The following is a 24,043-nucleotide window of genomic DNA, read 5'->3' as shown; positions in this document are numbered from 1 at the left end:
TTGTCGATTCTTGATCTTAGGGCATAAGCCATTGGTGTTTTGTTCAGGAAATTTTTCCCAGTGTCCATGTGTTCAAGATTTTTCCCAACATTTTCTTCTATTAGCTTGAGTTTATCTGGTTTGATGTGAAGGACCTTGATCCACTTGGTCTTAAGCTTTGTTCAGGAGGATGAGAATGGATCGATTTGTATTCTTCTAGATGCTGACTTCCAGTTGAACCAGCACCATTTGTTGAAAATACTATCTTTCCTCCATTGCATGGTTTTAGCTCCTTTGTCAAAGATCAAGTGGCTATAGGTATGTGGCTTAATTTCTCTGTCTTCAATTCTGTTCCACTGAACTTCCTGCCGGTCTCTGTACGAATACCATATAGTTTTTATGACTATTGCTCTGTAATACTGCTTGCAGTCAGGGATGGTGATTCCTCCAGAAGTTCTTTTATTGTTGAGTATAGTTATCACTATCCTGGGTTTTTTGTTATTCTAAATGAATTTGCAAATTGCTCTTTCTGTCTCTATAAAGAATTGAGTAGGAATTTTCATGGGGATTGCATTGAATCTGTAGATTGCTTTTGGCAAAATGGCCATGTTTACTATATTAATCCTGCCAATCCATGAGCATGGAAGATCTTTCCATCTTCTGAGGTCTTCCTCAATTTCTTTCTTCAGAGATTTGAAGTTCTTTTCATACAGAACTTTCACTTGCTTGGTTCAAGTCACACCAAGATATTTTATGTTATTTGGGACTATTGTGAAGGGCGTCATTTCCTTAATTTCTTTCTCAGCCTGTTTATCCTTTGAATAGAGGAAGGCTACTGATTTGTTTGAGTTAATGTTATACCCCTACACTTTGCTGAAATTGTTTATCAGGTTAAGTAGTTCTCTGGTGGAACTTTTGGGGTCACTTAAGTACAGTATCATATTATCTGCAAATAGTGATATTTTGATTTCTTCCCTTCCAATTTGTATCCCTTTGACCTATTTTTGCTGTCTGATTGCTCTGGCTAGGACTTTGAGTACTATATTGAATAAGTAGGGAGAGAGTGAGCAGCCTTGTCTAGTCCCTGATTTTAGTGAGATTGATTCAAGTTTCTCTCCATTTAATTTGATGTTAGCTACTGGTTTGCTGTATATTGCTTTTACTATGTTTAGATATGGGCCTTGAATTCCTGATCTTTCCAGGACCTTTATCATGAAGCAGTCTTGAACTTTGTCAAATGCTTTCTCAACATCTAATGAAATGCCATGTGGCTCTTATCTTTGAGTTTGTTTATATAGTGGATTACATTGATGGATTTTTGTATATTAAACCATCCCTGCATCCCTGGGATAAAGCCTAGTTGATCATGGTGGATGATTGTTTGGATGTGTTTTTCGATTCAGTTTGCAAGAATTTTATGGGTATTTTACGTCAATATTCATAAGGGAAATTGGCCTGGTTTGTTTTCTTTGTTGGGTCTTTGTGTGGTTTCAGTATAAGAGTAATTGTGGCTTCATAGAAGGAATTTGGTAGTGTTTCGTCTGTTTCAACTTTGTGGAATAGTTGGGTAATATTGGTATGAGATCGAACTTCTATGAAGGTCTGATAGAATTCTGCACTGAACCCATCTGGACCTGGGCTCTTTTTGGTTGGGAGACTTTTAATGACTGCTTCTATTTCTTTTGGAGTTATGGGGTTGTTTAGATGATTTATTTGTTCCTGATTTAACTTTGGTACCTGGTATCTGTCTAGAAAATTGTCCATTTCCTCCAGATTTTCCAATCTTGTTGAATATAGGCTTTTGTAGTAGGATCTGATGATTTTTTTTTAATTTCTTCAGATTCTGTTGTTATTTCTCCCTTTTATTTTCTGATTTTGTTAATTTTGACACACTCTCTGTGACCTCTGGTTAGTCTGGCTAATGGTTTATCTATGTTGTTGACTTTCTCAAAGAACAAGATCCTGCTTTTGTTGATTCTTTGTTTCAAGTTTCTACTTGGTTGATTTCAGCTCTGAGATTGATTATTTCCTGCCTTCCACTCTTCTTTGGTTTATTTATTTCTTTTTGTTCTAGAGCTTTAAGGTGTGCTGTCAAGCTGCTGACATATGCTCTCTCCTGTTTCTTACTCTGCATAACTTATGTGGTGACCTTGGTATGTGCAAATGACTAGCTATCTTTGTTGATGCCACTGAAGAGAAGAACATGGGAGGTAGACTGAACCAATGGTTCCCCTCTGATTTCACTGCCTGTTCAAAAATGGACCATTGTTAAAGCTTGTTTCATCCATTAAAACATTGTGAATTTAAGCAACATTCAATTATCACAATAGTGCTAACCATCTCTGAGACAGTCTACAGTCTAATAACACTAAAGATATATTACATATATAGAGCAAGGGGAGCTCATTCACTCTTTTGGGAATGAAAAAGGTTCCAGTATTTTGAAGGCAGTCTTGATGACCTTCACATAGTTCACAGACACTTGCAATAGGATCCCCATTGTTTACCGACAGAGTTATAATTACTTTACCCATAGTTAAACAAACTCAGAGGTATTCAAGATAGTTTTTGACTTTGTAAATTTTCTACTGCTCTAGTATAACAGCCCAAGCAAGAAGCCATTTAAACAAATTTATCTGAGACATATAGACATCTCTAACAAAAAAAAGGGGGAAAGCATGCATTAGCGATGGATCAGAGATTTTTGAACCTCAAATTTAACCTATTATTAACACACCTGCCCTAACAAAATAACCTACCAAGCTGGACCAAGTGCTCCAATATATGAACCTATAGGAACCAAACTCATTGTCAACAAGTGAATAGAAAGCCAAACGAGTCCATCAGCACCAGAGCACTTTTCATCAAAAGAGATGAGCTACAGGACATGGAAAGGACCAATGAGTTCTTACTGCTTGGCTGAAGAAGGAAGTGTGGAAATGTTACACATAGCCTGATTTCAAAGGGGAAAATTTTGGAAAGAGAAAAGCATCTTTAGCGTGGCAAAAGCATCTAAATCCACAAAAGCATCTCTAGCTGCAAAAAGATTGATGAAAAAAGGAAAGCGTGAATCCACAGATTATAGAATTTTTAGGATGGTCAAGCCAATCACTAAAATGATAGCTGCAGGACAACATTTCTCAAAAGCTATGCACTACAACATAAAGGGTAGTCACCAGTTTAAGTTATAGGACCCTATTTCATAAATAAATATCAATTTTCATTTATCCATATTAGGAATGTACCACATTTAGCAGGTATGGAAGTGACCCTATATTTTCTGTTCAGTTTCTGATCTTAACTAATATGTACAGTAAATATAATGCTTATTAACTTACAAAATGATCAAATGACATCATTTTTGTGTTGTTTAGGGTTTAAAGTCATATTAAATACTACTTTGGAGATGTCATGTGGGGAAGACCTGTCTATATAAAGGATAATGCAATGTAAACTGAGATGAATGTCAGGAAGAGAGAGAATGAAATAGAATCTCACATCATTTCTGGCTGGACTCGGAACTAGCCAAAACTTTTCAATTATAGGCCAGTGCAACACCTCCAACTTAGGCTTAGCTGGCCTTTCTGCTACTTGATGGATCGACAGAGACTGATAATGTGATTCTATTTATAGGATATGGTAAAAAAAATGATACACTGTTTTTCAAGCAAGGAAGGGAAACAATTTTCAAACAACACAGATAACAGAAGCTGTAGAAATTCAGTTAAAGATAATGAAACACAGTCTTAGCTGAGCAACATTTTAAAATCTGGGTAACAGAGTTCCAGGATATCAACAGAATTCCCTCAGCAGCAACTTCTGAATGGATTCAGACATCTTTCATATAAATGGGCAGGAAGTATGCCACACTTAAAGGGAAACTTCTCTATTTTTCTGAGCATTTTTTGAAGTGGATTTGCTTGTTTGTTTGTTTGTTTTATTTAAACTCAGATGTTTGATGAAGACAAAGCTTGGACACCACTATAACCTGGATAGGTCCTAGAGTAGGACTGATCTCTGCTCAATTCCAAGAAAAGCCTCTGGAAGAAGAACTGCCAAGCAGAATTTGGGCACATGGAAATAATAATATAGAAATGGGATTTATTGAGACTTGATTTTTACAACAGATAAATTGACTGGATCAGAATGACTTGCCAGGTTTTCTCAAAATATCAGTCAGCATATGCTAAGGTTGGGAGGGGCCTGACATCTGACAGCTCAATTTTTACATTAATCAATATAGCAGGGAGAGTAGCATGTCTATACAGTGTACATGGTAGGGGGTATACACAGTGCTTCTAGAAGTGTATATGCTAGCAAAGATCTAGTGACACTCATCTGACTAGATCTCCCTTGCAGCAAAAATTTTGGTCTTATGAGTATTATTTCAAGGCACCTTTTTTCAAATCCGTGGGGATTTTTTGTTTGTTTGTTTCTTTTATAGCCGTTTGCATTATAGAATAGGCATATAGTTGGTGGTGCCCCTGGAAATCATGGAAGAACCTCACTGATGTCTTATTACTGCTAGTAATAGGTCGTCAGTTATTGCAGGTAGATACTTTTATTTTAATACTCCAACCACAAACATTTCTTTTAGAAAAGCCAAGGTCATGTTGGTCCAGTCAGAATCTGAGTTAGCTCTTCCTATGGGTATGTATATGTGGACATACATACCATGTACATTCAGCATGTGGCATGTGTGTGTTACTGAGGATTGAAATTAGACTCTCACACAGGCCTATTTATTTCACTTTACTTTTCTTTCTTTCTTTCTTTCTTTCTTTCTTTCTTTCTTTCTCTCTTTCTTTCTTCCTTCTTTCCTTCCTTCCTTCCTTTCTTTTTTTTTAGAGTGGCTTTCAGGAAATCCCTTACCCTGGCCTCTAATTTGTGTACCCCCTTTCACAATCTCAGGAGAAGCTGTGATAATAGCACAGCCCAATCAGCAATGACTTACAAGCATTCTTGAAGTCACCATTTCTTGTCAAGCAATTCTTCTAGTCAACATCTTGCAATTTAATTTATTACTTATTTTTCAGATTTTTCCCAGCGCACAAGAACTCTGACTTTCTGACATTTTCCATTTCTACTGGAAGACTGACATATGTCTGTGATAATGCAGCCATAATGATGACACATATAATAGTCTTTTATTGTTCTATCACACTGCAATTCTTAAAGACCTTGGAATACTGCAGTTCATTTTAAAAGCTATGCATCCCTTAAGATTAAGGAAAAAAAAAAACAATACATGACTGACTTCTCAAAGGTGACCTAAGGATGTCTGACTTAAATAACTGTCTTTTTAGCAGGTACACAGGCAATTCTGCCAACTGGGATTCCTGCTGCTAATGTGGTTTCCCATATTGTTGTGTGGGAAGCCATCGTGACATCAGCCCCTACACCACCGTTCAAATAGCAGCTCTCACACACACACCTACTCTCTACAGATCATCACGGACAGCTTCCCTCTCTCCTATTTGTATAAAAAAGGGAAACAGATGAACTGTGTTATTTGAGGGGGTGGAGATAAAAATTTCCTAGCTATTTCTTGCATATAGAAACCATGAAAAATGTTTCCAGAAAGATGTGAAGCAGAAATGAACACTCTTGGATTCAGATCTTGCCTATGCTACTTCTACAGGCATGTCTTTCCTTCCATTTCAGAGTTCTGGCAAATGTGTCAAGGAAAGATGATTAATCCAATTGCTGAAAAAGTGTTTGCAGTAATAAGGAATATGGAATGTGATTTTTATGAGCATATTGAAAATTTTTATGTCAACAGCATTGAAGATAAAGTTAAGTAAAGCCAGTTACAGCTTTACTTGTCTTTAATTAGCTATATCTAAGGACTGAAGTAGTTTGGAAAGTACATAGCCTTCAGAGAATAGCTTTTGGTAGGCAGAATTGGTTGGAAGCTTTGAGCAGAATCTGTTACTCAATGAACATGTTTTGTATGGTTTTGAGCATGCTTGTTTACCAAATACCTAACAAACACAGCACACCACTGATGTTTTCTACACTACCTTGGCTTTTAAATTCAGCATATAAAGTTTTATTCCTAAACTTTTGGTTCAGCCATTGTCATTTGCAAGTTAGAAGACCTTCCTATAAAGTACTTGGAAAAAGTATCTTCTGTTCATAACTACCAATACAGGACTCTGTTCACATGTGTGCATTCACAATCATTGTTTTCTTTCTTAAGGGACTGGAGGCCCCATGAAGTTTAGAGATCTGGTGGGATGGGGACATCCTTGTGGAGTCAGGGGTAGGGTGGGGTGCGGGGAGGAGGTATGGGATATGGAAATCTCTGGGGTAGACTGGGAGGGGAATAAAATCTCGAGTGTAAAAATAAATAAATAAAAATACAAATACTAATGTACTTCTTGTTAGGTAAGCATGATGGCATGTGTTATGCAAAATAAAGGATCTAGACTGATATATGGGCTCATGTCATAACTGAATGATGCACAGGAACGCCTTCTCAAGGGAAACAGATCCAGCCAGGGGAAGGGGGTGCATAAATGTAAACCTAGACAAATCATAAGCAAGAAAGTTGAATGTCTTTAAAAAACTGTTTTTCTTTCATGTGAGCAAATTACATTTGGTCAAATAAATAGTGGTGTGTTTGTGTGTGTGTGTGTGTGTGTGTGTGTGTGCACGCACCCGCATATGTGTGTGTGTATGTGTGTGTGTGTGTACGTGTATGTGTATGTGTGTGTGTGTTACACTACCCCCAGAATGTTTTTACTGTCTTAAAAATTGTGCGTTTCATGTATTCAATCCTAGGGCCCTCCAAAGCCTTGTCAGTCAATGCCAGTCTTACTTCCTCAATAGCGTGCGATATTGTATTTAGCCAACTAACATATCTTTTCTGGATAAAGAGGAAAACCAGTTTCTAGATTTTAAACAGCAGATTAGCATTGAATTCTTTAAGTATCCCAGGCTAAACCTGGATCTCATGGTCTTCTAGTCTTACATACTTGAGTGCTGGAGTTGCCGGTGTGTACCACCATACCCAGTTTGTCGTTTTCATTAGAGAATTTTTCCTTATTTCAAATGTCATATTAAAATGTTCATTGTATTTTGAACTATAAATAATTTATTTAAATTTGTTTCAGTTCATCAAAATCTAGCTACTGCCCGATTTGGGTTGATGTGCTGAGCACATACATGTGGTTTTCTCTCACATGAAGAATCTAGTTTTTTGTTATAGCTGTCCTTATTCATGCTCAGTGACACTAAGTTTATTGTATAATTCACAGACTAAAAATAGTACTTAATAGAGCCATCTGTATGTGTATTATGTGTATGTTTCCTAAGTCATATTGAATTGTCCCACTATATCATAAGGCAAATCATGTGGGACACAGAATAGATATACCATATACTTTGTTTTGTTCTTATAGATTTTAACAGATGGCACAGAACAGAACCCAGGGATATGACCACCTTCTGATTCTTCATTTATCACACGGTTGCACCATAAAATGAATAACCCTATATATTCAGAATGCACCTAAGACAGGTGTGAAGGAGTGAAACTGTGAGAAGAGATGACTCAGTGGTTAAGAACACTTACCTTTCATTCCTTTCATTTCATCTGAGTTTATTTTCTAGGCCCTATGTCAAATATTATACAAGTACTTACAACTGCAGTTCCAAGGACGTCTGAGCCCTCTGCTCTCTCTGGTAACCTTCATTCATGTGTGCAAACCCAGACACGAACTCATAGATAACCATAATCAAAATAAACATCATAAAGAAGATATCCATTACTGAATCTTTTTTTTTTTTCCTTTTCTTTTTTTCGGAACTGCATTACTGAATCTTAAACAGGTTGATAATAAATGTATTTTCTTTTTTAATTTATTTAATACTTAATAATAATTCTTTGGTTTCCTGGGAAAACATCCCCCACCCCCTCCCCTTCCTTATGGGTGTTCCCCTCCCAACCCTCCCCCCATTGCCGCCCTCCCCCCAACAGTCTAGTTCACAGTCTTAGCAGGACCCAAGGCTTCCCCTTCCACTGGTGCTCTTACTAGGATATTCATTGCTACCTATGAGGTCAGAGTCCAGGGTCAGTCCATGTATAGTCTTTAGGTAGTGGTTAGTCCCTGGAAGCTCTGGTTGCTTGGCATTGTTGTTCATATGGGGTCTCGAGCACCTTCAAGCTCTTCCTGTTCTTTCTCTGATTCCTTCAACGGGGGTCCTATTCTCAGTTCAGTGGTTTGCTGCTGGCATTCGCCTCTGTATTTGCTGTATTCTGGCTGTGTCTCTCAGGAGCGATCTACATCCAGCTCCTGTCGGTCTGCACTTCTTTGCTTCATCCATCTTATCTAATAGGGTGGCTGAATATGTATGGGCCACATGTGGGGCAGGCTCTGAATGGGTGTTCCTTCAGTCTCTGTTTTAATCTTTGCCTCTCTCTTCCCTGCCAAGGGTATTCTTCTTCCCCTTTTAGAGAAGGAGTGAAGCATTCACATTTTGATCATCCGTCTTGAGTTTCATTTGTTCTAGGCATCTAGGGTAATTCAAGCATTTGGGCTAATAGCCACTTATCAGTGAGTGCATACCATGTATGTCTTTCTGTGATTGGGTTAGCTCACTCAGGATGATATTTTCCAGTTCCAACCATTTGCCTACGAATTTCATAAAGCCATTGTTTTTATAGCTGAGTAATATTCCATTGTGTAGATGTACCACATTTTCTGTATCCATTCCTCTGTTGAAGGGCATCTGGGTTCTTTCCAGCTTCTGGCTATTATAAATAAGGCTGCAATGAACATAGTGGAGCACGTGTCTTTTTTGTATGTTGGGGCAAATTTTGGGTATATGCCCAAGAGAGGTATAGCTGGATCCTCAGGCAGTTCAATGTCCAATTTTCTGAGGAACCTCCAGACTGATTTCCAGAATGGTTTTACCAGTCTGCAATCCCACCAACAATGGAGGAGTGTTCCTCTTTCTCCGCAGCCTCGCCAACATCTGCTGTCACCTGAGTTTTTGATCTTAGCCATTCTCACTGGTGTGAGGTGAAATCTCAGGGTTGTTTTGATTTGCATTTCCCTTATGACTAAAGATGTTGAACAGTTCTTTAGGTGTTTCTCAGCCATTCGGCATTCCTCAGCTGTGAATTCTTTGTTTAGCTCTGAACCCCATTTTTTAATAGGGTTATTTGACTCTGTGCGGTCTAACTTCTTGAGTTCTTTGTATATTTTGGATATAAGGCCTCTATCAGTTGTAGGATTGGTAAAGATCTTTTCCCAATCTGTTGGTTGCCGATTTGTCCTAACCACAGTGTCCTTTGCCTTACAGAAGCTTTGCAGTTTTATGAGATCCCATTTGTCGATTCTTCATCTTAGAGCATAAGCCATTGGTGTTTTGTTCAGGAAATTTTTTCCAGTGCCCATGTGTTCCAGATGTGTCCCTAGTTTTTCTTCTATTAGTTTGAGTGTGTCTTGTTTGATGTGGAGGTCCTTGATCCACTTGGACTTAAGCTTTGTACAGGGTGATAAGCATGGATCGATCTGCATTCTTCTACATGTTGACCTCCAGTTGAACCAGCACCATTTGCTGAAAATGCTATCTTTTTTCCATTTGATGGTTTTGGCTCCTTTGTCAAAAATCAAGTGACCATAGGTGTGTGGGTTCATTTCTGGGTTTTCAATTCTATTCCATTGGTCTATCTGTCCGGCTCTGTACCAATACCATGCAGTTTTTATTACTATTGCTCTGTAATACTGCTTGAGTTCAGGGATAGTGATTCCCCCTGAAGTCCTTTTATTGTTGAGGATAGTTTTAGCTATCCTGGGTTTTTTATTATTCCAGATGAATTTGCAAATTGTTCTGTCTGACTCTTTGAAGAATTGGATTGGTATTTTGATGGGGATTGCGTTGAATCTGTAGATCGCTTTTGGTAAAATGGCCATTTTTACTATATTAATCCTGCCAATCCATGAGCTTGGGAGATCTTTCCATCTTCTGAGGTCTTCTTCCATTTCTTTCTTCAGTGTCTTGAAGTTCTTATTGTACAGATCTTTTACTTGCTTGGTTAAAGTCACACCGAGGTACTTTATATTATTTGGGTCTATTATGAAGGGTGTCGTTTCCCTAATTTCTTTCTCGGCTTGTTTCTCTTTTGTGTAGAGGAAGGCTACTGATTTATTTGAGTTAATTTTATACCCAGCCACTTTGCTGAAGTTGTTTATCAGCTTTAGTAGTTCTCTGGTGGAACTTTTGGGATCACTTAAATAAACTATCATATCATCTGCAAATAGTGATATTTTGACTTCTTCTTTTCTGATCTGTATCCCATTGACTTCCTTTTGTTGTCTGATTGCTCTGGCTAGAACTTCAAGAACTATATTGAATAAGTAGGGAGAGAGTGGGCAGCCTTGTCTAGTCACTGGTCCAGATGGGTTTAGTGCAGAATTCTATCAAACGTTCATAGAAGACCTCATACCAATATTATCCAAACTATTCCACAAAATTGAAACAGATGGATCACTCCCGAATTCCTTCTATGAAGCCACAATTACTCTAAACTACACAAAGACCCAACAAAGAAAGAGAACTTCAGACAAATTTTCCTTATGAATATCGACGCAAAAATACTCAATAAAATTCTGGCAAACCGAATCCAAGAGCACATCAAAACAATCATCCACCATGATCAAGTAGGCTTCATCCCAGGCATGCAGGGATGGTTTAATATATGGAAAACCATCAATGTGATCCATTATATAAACAAACTGAAAGAACAAAACCACATGATCATTTCATTAGATGCTGAGAAAGCATTTGACAAAATTCAACACCCCTTCATGATAAAAGTCCTGGAAAGAATTCAAGGCCCATACCTAAACATAGTAAAAGCCATATACAGCAAACCAGTTGCTAACATTAAACTAAATGGAGAGAAACTTGAAGCAATCCCACTAAAATAAATGTATTTTCATTTGATGTCTTTATCAGTGTAGTAAAGAAAGACTTTAGAAATTATATAATTTGTTCACATTTATGACTGAAGATATTTGGGCAAAAGGGTCTGATTTAATTATCCCTCTAAATTTGGAATTGTATTGACTATAGCCTAATAGTTTGCTCTTTAATTCCACATTATCAGCATGGTATACATAATTCTTACCAGGTACTTTACTCATTAAAATCTTATACATTTACTTAAATTTATTTATTTGAGCCTGTGTGGGGCTCAAATAGAGATACATAAGGCATAAGTAAGACTCATTTGCCTCTCTGTTTCATTCCTATCAGCTATGGAGTAAAACCATCTTGGCTAAGACTAAGTTACTCCAGTTATTGGCTGAGCTAGTCACATAATGTCATTGTGTATGTATTTTCTGATCTGGACAATGAGAAATGTATTGCCTCCCTCTTAGTCATTCATGTAGCTTCAGTTCTAATAAGATATAAGGCATGGAAGGTTCTGGAAATCACAAGCATTGCCATTAACTTAATGTCTTAAGTTCAGACACTATATTCCTAAATATATGGCCTACAGTGGGGCTTTCTTTGTAATACTTCTAGTCCTGCCAGAAGTCTAATAGACTCTGTTGTGTTCTTCCTTTCCCCAAATGACAAAAATCCTCAAAAATATTGTTACATAGGCCTAAATTTCATACATCTAAGTAATGTATTTTTCCAAGGCCATGCTTAGGGCTTTAATTGTATAAAATCCAGTAAAACCCATGAGAGAGAATTGAGTGTCTAAGTAATAAAACCATACACCCATAAAGGAATGAACAAGACATATCTCTCAGTACTTACTGAATGGCTTGAGGATATCTATGAAGATCAGTCAAATTTTTGTGTCAATGGCTATGAAGAACATTCTACCTTGGAAAGGCTAAACCAACACTATAACAAGAAGTATAAAGACATTGTTTACTGTTTTGAAAATAATATTTATGGAACCAACGATGAGACTATTTTCAGCCCAAAATTGTATTTGCACAAAACTCTATAATATACATGCAATTAATATAATACTTATGCCTATAAAATACAGATTAGATTCACAATCATTGTTAACCAATGATGGTTACCTGCAAATGGAAATGAGAAAAAAATGTCAATGTGTGTTTGCAGGTGGTGTGGATCAATTTTTCAGGCCAGAAGAAAATACATTTAATTGGTGTGCATGATAAATTTCCCTGTGCTTTGAGAATATCATATTCAAATGCAACGGAGACAAGGCAGACAACACATATTCACAGGAAAGAAAGGACAGTTACTTGGGGTGTTTGGTTTGTGTCTTTGATTGAAACCTTGGATTATATTCCAAAGCCGCCTATATCTTTGTGTGATGTGGCAGAAATTAAATAGTGGTACAGAGAAATACCACCTTGTTGAACAGTCAGTAGTTAAATAGTGCTTATGTCTATCTTCTGTCTTGAAGTAACCAGTTCACGTATTTGCTTCTTGCATAGATTTTCTATCTAGTGAAAAATTACTTAACGTAGCACCATTTCTAGGTTGAGGTCCTAGATTCTACCCCCACTCAACTGTCTTCGAGATTGAAGCCTCAATTTTTTTAACCTGAAGTGATTTAAAAAAGTAAATGTCCTGGGAGATGGCTCAGTGGTTAAGAACACTTGATATTTCTGCAAATCAAATGCCTTAGTCCACAGTACACATGCCAGGTGGCTCAAAACTGCCTTTAACTTCATCTCCAGGAGACTTAAGTCTTCCTCTGACTTCTGTGTACACCCATATGCACATAGTATGTTCACACAGACACACACAGACACACACACACACACATACATACACACATACATGCAGAGAAAGATAGATAGGGATAGGTAGAGAAAGAGAGAGAGAGAGAGAGAGAGAGAGAGATCTTAAAACAGTGCTTAACATGAATCCTTGGGGGTATAACTATGTATTTATACACACATATCTACATATATCCATGTATACATATATTTAAGTATACACAGACATATATTTACATACACACATATTTGTGTTTAGATATGCACATATAATGCATATCTTTATAAATGTATAAAAATACATAACATTTCCTAAAACCTTGTCATTGAAAAATTAATTTACAATTACTTGTTCTTAATAGCTTTGCCTTTAAAAATTTTGAAGTTTTTCACACACTATACATTTTATAAACATTTATTGAAATGATTTGACTATTTCCCCATTCAAATACAGGGAGTGGATATACGTACATGCATACATAAATACATACATTAAGTCTGGACTTGGTCCTATCATTTGTTTCTCAAAACATCAGGCACAAGTAAAAGCTTGTTAAGTAAAAGCTGAGAATGACAAGAATCACTTAATCTCTTCAAATCCTGTAATACAAAAGCAATAAGCAATCTAGTACAGAGAGATCTTTTAATTGCCTTCAACAGGATTACATCTGATTATGCACTTCTGTTATGTTTAGTTTGGATGCCTGAAGCAGACGTGAAGATAGAATTAGATATCCAAGTTTTAAATTCTAGTAAATGCCCTAGTGAGAGATAATAGAAAGGGACCCAAGAAAGCCTACGACTGTGCAGATATAAAGATGGAGAGTATTTTAGGCAACGAGAGATGGAAAGTGCTTGGAAGTGTCACTGCATGATCTGAATATGTCTCAGAAGTCCTGGCATTCACTCAATACTAAGTCCCAACTACTTTGGGAATCCTGTGGTATTCATGTCTTCTGTGGAATATAAGATGGAAATTGTGTCCTTGGCCTCCCTGGACACTAGAGTAGAGAGCACAGCATCATGGGCTCCTTATCTTATTCCTGCAGTGGAATTTGGCCAGACACAGACCATGATGGAGAAGTATTTTGCATAGTGTGTAGAGTACTGGAGATATTGCTGATGTTAATTACTATGACCGCCATCTTCTTGCTAAATATGAATCACAGGCAAAGTGTACCAAGCAGAAGTTCCTACTACTAAGACGGCTTCTAAAGTCCACTCTATTAATTGCTGGCATCACCATTTTGGTAATCATCAGAGATGGCTATTTTGAAATGGGGTAAGAATAATCAAAGGGACATATTCAAGAAATCCACTGCTGATTCACATACCCTGACCCAATACCTTGTTAGTCACTACAAGTTTAGTGAATGTCGCTGCTGTCCATGCACTGGCTCAGACTAAGACCTCTAAAGTTATCTTTGCTGCTTTTCTTCTACACACACTACATCTGATACATCAGCAAATTGTGTTACTTGATCAAGGTTTCTTTATTTAAATAAAACATTTTTGTTTGAGTCCATAGAAAAAATAGCTCCCGGTTGTTTTCATTTGCTAATAAAATAATTGCACACCAGCAAAAATGTATTAAAAACCAGTTTCCTTTAATTCTACAGCTTAAAAATAATCAATGATTGTGAATGAACAAGTCTGTTATTGTCTTTCTGAACAGGCCACATATTCTACCCCTTTACTGCAATAAAAATGAGAGAATATTCTGCATGATATATTTATACTTTATGCCCCTTTTCTAGTTAACACTAGATCTATGGTGTCTGTTTATGTGAGGAATTTCTGATTTGAGATTTTGCTTTTGAAAAATGTGAGAGCCAATAATAGAAATGTTCCCTAATTAACACTTTCAGAATAAATCATTGGAGAGTATGGGATTTTTAATGAGCAAAAGAAGATGACATTTGAGAGCCAAAATGTGTAGATGGTGGATTCTAGATGGTGTTGAGAGAAAAATGTCATCTGTAGGTTAATAGACCACTGAAAAGATAGAGATTAACATTGCCGAATCCACAGGAGTAAGAATGCGATCAAACTGTAATAAAGACAGAGGGAACAAAATTACAACGGAGCAGTCAAATGGATGTGCTTTTTGGCAATAACTGTGAAAGGTCTGGTAATGAAAAAAAGCAGAAAGAGTTAGAAGCTGCCAAATAAAGAGAAAATACAAGAGATTAAATAGTGCAAGTTATGGCATGATGACTTCTATAGCAATCTGTAAAAGCGTTGAGGAACACTTAAACAAAGCCAGATATATTAGGAACAAAATTAGGGCTGAAAAACTTATTTTCTGTCTAATGGGAAGGTTTGCATTTCAAGTGCAGTGTTACTGTATTATATAGTTTGTTTCAGAAGGGCTTTTTGTTACTTTCATAAAATTCTGAAGAAAACCAATTTGGAGAGGAAAGAGTTCAGTTTGCAGGTTATGATCCATAATCAAGGGAAGGCAGGGCAGGATGTGAATAGAGAAACTCAGAAGCAGGAACTGAGGCAGAGACCATGAAGGAACAATGCTTCTTGGCTTACTTTGCAGGTTGACATTCAGTTAACATTCTTAATACAGTTCAGGCCCACCTACCTAGCCTTTGTGCCAGACAAAGTGATCTCCTCTAATTCTATTCCCAAGGAAGAGAATGCCTCACAGATATGTCCACAGGCAAATCTATTGCAGTCAATTCCTCAATAGGGTGACTTTTCCAAGGTGACTCCAGCTTATGTGTTGTTGATAAAAACTAACCAGTCCACAATCTAAGTTACTATTTTTAATTTAATTTTAATTTTTTTAATTAAGCAATGTATTTAGATTCCTCTACCTCCTACACTCCAAGTCCCTCTCTCTCACATCCCATCCATGCTGTCCTCCCATACCCCGTCCTCCCTTTCTTCTCTGAAAAAGGGAGGCCTCCCATGGATATCAGCCTGCCTTGACATATCAAATAGCAGTTGAACTAGGCACACCTTCTCCTATTGTAACTAAACAAGGCAGCCCATTTAGGAGGATGGGAGCCAACGGTGGGCAACAAAGTCAGATACACCTCCTGCTAATAAGAATCCTACAGAAAGACTGAGCTGCTACATATGTGCAGAGGGCCTAGACCTGCCACATGGATGCTGTCTGCTTGATGGTTCATCCTTTGTGGACCCCTATATTCCAGATTAGTTGATTTTTTATGTTTTCTTGTATTGTCTTTGGCCTCTCAGGCTCTTTTGATGCTTCATCCATGTCTTCCAAGGATACCCCAAGTTCTGCCTAAAGTCTGACTGTGAGTTTCTGGGTAAAGCCTCTCAGATGACAGTTACTGTACTTATGCTAAGCACCTTTCTAGAAGTATAGCAAAATATCATTAACATTGACAAGGTCTTTTTCATGGCATCAAACTCAAGATGGGTCAGTCATTGTTTAGCCATCTCTCCAATTTCTGCTGCACCTTTTTCCCCAAGTCCTGCCTAGCTAGTGTGTACAAAACTCTAAATCTTTGAAAAGACTTTTTTTGTTCATAAAAACCTCTTATGTATGGTACAAGCTTAGTGACAAAAAGAAAAGGTATAAATGCTATGTCTCTTATTTTGTCATAAATCTTATGGGTCAATTTGCATATTTTCATTACATGTATTGCATATACTCACTATCCGTGTTAACACATACACCTAAGATGATTAAATCTGTTTTACAGACATCAATAACTAAAATAAAAAAAATACCGAGCCCAGTGTTTAAGTCTATAATTTTGGCTGCTCAGGGGGCAGGGGCAAGAGGACCAAGGCACAACTCAGTAATTTCTCAAGACACTGTCTGCTCAACCTTGACCCCTCTATATCTTGTTGGCAGGAGGAAATGTGGGATTAAGTTTTTGTTGTTGATTTGGTGTGCCTGCCCCTCCATTGGAAATCTTTTTTGATTATAGGAAATGGCCATTTCAGACTCCATATCCCCTATTGCTAGGAGTCTTTACTGGAGTCACTCATAGATTCCTGGGAGTTTCCATTGTTCTAGGTTTCTAGCTCACAAAAAAACCCTGCTCAACTGTGTTCATAGCAGCTTTATTCATAATAGTCAGAAACTCAAAATAACTTAGAGGACCTTCAACCAAAGAATGGATAAAGAAAATGTGGTACAGTTGCATAATGGACTACTCAGCTATTAAAAAGAACAACATCATGGAATTTGCAGACAAATGGATGGAACTAGGAAACATCATTCTGAATGAAGTAACCCAGATCCAGAAAGACAAATCTGGTATGTACTCACTTATAAATGGATAGTAGCCATAAAGGACAGAATAATCATGCTATAATTCACAGACACAAAGAAGCTAAGTAACAAGGAGGTCCCAAGTCTGTGGGGAGGAGAAGTGTGATGAAGGGGGGGACTCTTGAATCTTACTGTAAAAGGGAAATAGAAGAAATGGAATAGACTTTGGGGTGGATAGAGGAAGAGGATGGAGTGGAGAAGGGTTTGGGAAGGAGATATGGAGAGATCAAGTGGGTAGTGGTGGAGGTAGAGGGTAAGGGGAAAGAGAACTGGAATCTATGGAGTAGATATCTCTCATATGAGCTAGAATCCTGTTACTATTACTAGTGTCATCTCTCTTATAGAATGCATACATTTTAGAGATCTAGACATTTTCCTTTGTTAGGACTGACTCATTAAAATCATCATGTAACACGTACGAAGTTTTTTGCTAAAAGATTTCTCATACGAAAGTGTTGAAAAGGTACATAAATCTGGATAATGTTTATGTGTTTACATTTTGTCTTTGCTTTAAGTTCTTATATTTTATCTCCGTGTACTGATGATGCTAAGTGGTCCTACTATGCTACTTTGATCCAAATGCTGTCTGCTAATACCCACCTACTCCTATTTTGGATATGTCTTCTCTTTATGTATTTATCAATTATGCTTGTTTGAGCTATGCAGAAACATCCCAAGACCATTTTGAAGAGATGGTCAGAAGACATGAAATGAAGCCTAATGCATTTGAGCACAGATTAGTATCAGTAGATTTATATTATAAAAAGTTGCTCATCGACGGAGAGTTTATTGAGCAAGAGTGTTTGCTCCACAAGCATGAGAAACTGAGTTCAGATTCCACATAAGAAGCTGAAATAAACTTAAGTCCAAAATTGGGGATAAGGATACATGTAGAGGCAGAGTATACAGGGGCTTGCTACTGACCGACCTATCTCCAGGTTCAGTTACAGATCCAGTCTCAAAGGTGGAGTGTGATACAGCAGGATACTCCGCATCCTACCTGACCTTCAAGAACTAGAAACATTCCAGACATATATGCATATAACACATATACACACAAAGAATTAATCATATCCCTAAGGGTAATCATCTTGAAATGAAAATATTTTCTTAATGTTCTACCTGCAAATTCAAGGATATAGGTGAAATATTATTGCTTAACGTCCCAATATCTAAGTTCTTCTCATCATTTCCCCTAATATATCTCAATGAAGATTATGGCCTTTTATTTTTTGTCTTATTTCCAAAAATTCAACAATTCCTGATTTGAATAGAATCTGATATTTGAATTTAACTCTGTTGCTGTATTTGCTTGTTATATCCTGTATTTGTTCCATGCCTAAATAGATAAAGTTCTACATAAAGCATTTAAAAAATTAAGAATTTTAAATATAGATAAATATTAACTCCATTTTAAATTTAGGAAACCAAGGCTTAGGGAAGTTAAGTGACATACTATAAACCCACAGGCAGTAAATATCTACCCAGAAATGAAGGAAATTCAAGTTTTACCTGCACTGTTAATCACTTGCGCTACTGCCTTGTTAAATGTACTACTGGTCTTATTGATTATTAAAATCTTTACAGCTGATGCACAATGATTTATGTAGGACCTAAAATAAACTAGTGAACTGCCAAAAGAAAATAGGCCCATTTTGCCTAAGGCTCAGAGACTAGTTTCTTTGAAGTAATATTTTATTTAAATATTCTTACCAATTCCTGTTCCACATAAAACCTCAAAGAAGGACGATGCATGCTTTCAGCAAAGACTCTCCTGGTGCTAAGAGAAAAAGCTTCAAGATAGGGCTGATAAGTCAAATCATGATCTTATCCTTGAATAGACAGCCTTCCAATGAGACACAGTCAATAGTAAAAGAAAGTAAAACGTGTACACACACACACACACACACACACACACACACACACACACACACATCAGATTTTTGTTTATCTCTATGTGGAGAATAAGCTGTGTGATAAATCAAATGCCCTTTGGTAGGAGAGGGCACTTGAACAACAGTGTGAAGATAAGTCAGGTAGACACTGAAAGAGAGGAGGCCTTGAACAAAGAAAATGAGTGGAGGAATGAGCATAAGAAGGTATAGGTGATTTAAAGTAGCCATGAAGATGCGCTCCCGACGCCATGTTCCTTTGAGAGTAACCTAAAAGCCTAAGAGGCTTCTCTATTCATCTTAGCACTATTCTAAAGCCTCTGAGAAGAGGATAGAAGGCAGATAAAGGACACATGAATCCCAAAATAGGGTATAAAGCTAAAAGCTGTTCTAGTTTTAAGCCATGTATTTTCTTTATTTGGTGCTAGTTAACTGCATAAAAATGAAATGAATAGTATAAGTATAGAACCCAAATGAAAGCTTCTGTGCTCTAGAAATACTATCCTAATTTATATAAAAGTTTACCCAAATATATGAAGTTTGGGTTTGAACAAGGGATTGTTTTACTGGCTGTGTTGACCTAGCTGTATGGTGTCCTACTTCCCAAGGGAGCATCATTAAAGAGAAACCTGAAACATTTAAAAAGTGGAGGTGGTGGCTGGCTATGGCAAAACTGTATTTTCTGAACACAACAATGGAGTTGCACTGGCTAACTAACAGTGGTTGTGAAATGTATATGTAGGAGCCACTAAGCTCAAGCCAGACAAAATGGGGGTGGTGGCCATGAAGGTCCCTTGCTAGCTGAGTAGTATTAATAGGTAATAGATACTGGGACTGCGAGTCAATTTTCTTTAAGGGTAGAGCTTCGGTTATTAGTGCAACCAGTATCCAAAAGATGGTTTTACACCTCAAGGTATATATATAACACAAAATGGACTCCATGAGTTGCTGAACCAGCAAGGCAATAAGGAAACAAACATGTGAAACTGGGTGGGAAAGAGATGGAGTGGATCATAGGGCGATTTGGGGAGAGGTTCAGAAAATGATGCAAGAACATTAGAAGACATGTTTAAATAATAAAATTTTGTACTTTTAAAGATCATGGTTTACTTTTACCAGGCTGGCAAAATGGCTCAATATGTAAACATACTTTCTGTTAAGGTGGCCAACTTCAACTCAGGCCTCAGGACCCACATGATAAAAAGGGAGAACCAACTTCTCAAAGTTGTCCTCTCTACTCTGTACAAGTGTGATTTTTATAAGCCTCAGCTCAACATGCATACATGTGAAATAAATATATGACGAACATTTCACAGTGCACAGTGATACAATTTGGAATGGATAATAATCTCTCATTTCTCTACCCAAATGATCTCTCACTACTTTCCAGACCAGTAACATAGAGAAAACGGTTCAACAGAGCAGGGCTTGGAAAAGTAACACATCCTCCACAAAGCTTAGCGATGCTGATGAACAGCAATGATGAGAATAAATGTCTCCTCAGCCTTGTACAAGAGAAGTCGCTTAGAGACCAACGACTTCATTTTGTATTGTTACTAAGACTCTCATTAGTATGTCCCTTCATACATCAAATCCTTTGATATGCTATGACAACTGGGGATAATTTACAGAAACTCTCTGAATCGCAATGAACTCCTTTGCACTGCAGGCTTTTTATTTAGTGTTCTTGTCAAATGCCTCTGAAAACACAACTCTCTCCCTTTAGTGCCCTCCCAATCTTGTGAAACCTCATTATATTTTTCATGGTAATTTGTATCTGTAAATCTCTTAACCTTTGAGTAATACTTACAGATTCCCTTATTTATTTGTCTGCTTCAATGAGGGCACACCCTGTGAAAACACAAAGATAGGGGAGCATTTTGGGACAGTGAAAGACACCATGGTTCCAGGTTGAGGAGGCTTCAACCCCGTGACCCAGAAAGGAATGATAGGTGTTTTGCCTGATTCCTAGGAAACCAGGCCAATCACTAGCTGCAGCACTCCATACATTTGTGGCCATGAGTCACTTAAAGGCAATGCCCCAAGCCCTTTCACAAGTAGAGAATGTGATCACAGATCACTAAGCTTAAGACAGATCTCCATTATAATGAGGTACCTAAAGGCCTGGGGACTTAGCCAATGAATCTTTCCTTCCTAGACACTCCTTCCTACAAAAGGTGTTTAATCTCAGGCCCACTCTGAGAAGTGGGGTACAGTTTTACTCATCCACTTTCTGCCATGGCAATAAACACTTTAAAACCAAGGACTGCCTCTTTTCCTTGGGATCCACCATGGGAACAATAGAGAAGGTCTTGACCTACAGAGCCACTATCTAATCTCCTGATGAAAGCCTCCCCTGCGCTCCCAGTGGTAGCCACAGAGCTGAAGCCTACCACAGTTAGGCCAAGGACTATCCCTGCAGGAAGAGCCAGGATTCCCCCTCCTTTTCCCCTTGGCCCTGGCTAGATCTAGCCCCTTGGTCCCCCACTCTGTTTTCAGCTCTTCCTCAGCATCCCAGCAGAGCCAGGATGCCCAAGAACCTGAGAACTACACAGTCCCAGCCTCTTTGCAGGCCCAGGGACCCCTGAGCCAGCTCGAGCTGTGTCCAGTACTCAGATCGAGCTTCCCCACTTTTGGAGCCGTGTCCCAAGGTTTCCCACAGCCCTGGTGGTGGCACGGGGTTAGCTAGGTCAAACTCCTTCTGTCCTGCCTCCCAAAGTGGCTGAGCCCTGTGGTTGAGCAGACACTGGACCTCACTAACCTACAAGCGGCGCCAGTTATAATCCTAAAAAGCATAACTAAAATGAGGCTCTGACAAGTATAAAATCAGCAGAACCAGGGCAAAACAGTTGAATGATACATTGACAATAATGCTCAATTATTATCCATGGAGTGGAAACGTCGTTACCTTTTCTAGTTTCATACTGATGCTCAGCTGAAACACCTACACAAAAAAGCAACGTAGAGGAGAACAGGTTTATTTGGTTCATAATTCACAGGTTACATCTTCAAAGAAGGTCAAGCAGATCAGGGCAGGGACTTGAAGACAGACCTGTTTTCTATACCATACAGCATTACAATTTAATATGAAACTCATTGTCAAACATTTGTGGGAAAAATCAAGAAAGATGCGACTGGCTCATTCATAGATTCATGCTTAGCAAGCTTTTCTATATAGTTCAGGATCATCTGCCTAGGGATTAGTGCAATGCACAATGGGCTAAACACTTCTACATCAATTAATAATCAATAATTTAGGTATTTGGTTGCATCAAGGATAAACGTAAGTAATAAATCTATCCTGTGAATAGTCTACATGAGATCTTTTAATATAGGTCCTGAATATGTATTATACATCAAAATGTTTGTACAAATCTCTCTCCTAGTAAATACATATCCACAGTTAATATGCTTTGCAATGACTAGGTAGCATAACTGACATAAATTCTGTTATAGGCAAATTAATTTTTCCTCACATATAAAATGGCAAAATCCCCATATAAGAATAAGGGGAAAAATGGGTTCAACCTAATTCAATATATACAAAGAACTGAGTGACTGTGAATTAACTGCTTCCTGTTGGGCATCCATGGGTCCAGTTTCTGATATGAGGAATAGATAAATATCTGCTGTATTTCAGCAATATATTATTCTACTCTGAAAAGTATGAAATTGGACATTACAGTTAACTGACCCATAAACATAAAATGAGATCTTTTCCTCACTAACATCTTTCTCCTGATTTTGTCATTGCTAACTAAAATCTTCTAATCATGATTTTTTAATAACATTTTAAGAAAAAATGTTAAGTACTTGATAATGAAGACTACTGGGCCTTTCTCTGTGATAACATTTCTATGAGATTTTAAAGGTAAAGCACTTATTCTGAAACATAGGGTTGTCTTGCTTGGAAGTATACTCTAGGAGGTAAGATAGTAGGAAGGCAAATGGATATTACACTATTGAAATGCATATACACAGGCACCCATAATATTCATTCCTCCACACACTGCAGCTAGCTGGAAAACAGATTAATAAGGAAACACAGATGTTTTGAACATGGATGATTGTGAGTATATTTTAAAGCCATTCCAACAATGGTTTCCTGAGGAGGCGCTGATCACAATGTATATTTACATTTATATAACAAGTAAATGGAAATAATGACAAAATGCTGAATCAAACTTTTATTTAAAAAGTCATCCTGAAGTCCACATCATAAAAAAAAGTCATCCTATTGGTGATTTAATCATAGCCATGGTTTTAGAGGTTCAGAAATTATTTAGTATCTCCATTCTTGGCTTGTCCAGGAGACTGAACAGGATGTAAAGGCAGTCTTCAGGAATAACTGATTACTCTCATTTAAATATTGATTGATTTAAAGATTGGTAAACTTTAAGACTAATCCAGTATCCTCCTCACCTTTAAATCTTGGCAGAAGTGTCTCTGAAGAGTGTTGCAAGTAAATTTGACCACACATTTCTTCCAAACGAGATAGCATGATGCAGATCGGCTATTGGTTGGGCTGTCCACTTGTTTATGCAGCTTAGATAGCAATAAAGTGGTCAAAGGAAGTCAAGTGGTGTAATCAGGCTCTGGCAGTGTAAATCTACACTGGGAAATGAGTTTCATATGGCAGTTGTAAAGTTTCACTTGCCCGCAACTCACCCACTAACAGCTAATCCTTTCAGACTCACGTAGCAGGATTCCTTGGGAGTATCTGGAGGCCGAGCAAAGGAGTCAAGGGTGTTCTATATTTCAGAGAGGTAAATATGAAATCACTTCATATCTGGAAACAGCCTTTCATGATAAGACTATCTCAGCAAAATAAGAAATCCTTCATTCAGTGTTCATAGGAAGCTGAATGTGGATGGAAAAAAGAGAGAGAATAAAAGACAGCAAAAGAGAATGCAAGTCCATGCCTTTGAAACCTTGCCTTACTCCACAGGTGACTTTGCAAGTGCAGAAGTTGTAGGTAGGAGTTAAGTGAGCCTCAGTGTAAAATAAATGCTTCAAAACTTCCCAGAAGGGTGTGGACTAACTTTAGATGTATCAGAACCAAATTATTGATTTGGGCTGACTAGTTTTTAATAAATTCATCTTTTTATTGAGTTGATTTAATGATAATTTTAAAAAAATAGTCCAGGAAAAATTCACAGCATCACTTGTCA

This window comes from Rattus norvegicus, chromosome 4, assembly GCF_021556685.1.
Source record: "Rattus norvegicus strain SHRSP/BbbUtx chromosome 4, alternate assembly SHRSP_T2T, whole genome shotgun sequence".
Classification (NCBI taxonomy): Eukaryota; Metazoa; Chordata; class Mammalia; order Rodentia; family Muridae; genus Rattus; species Rattus norvegicus.
Note: the sequence above shows the minus strand (reverse complement) of the source record.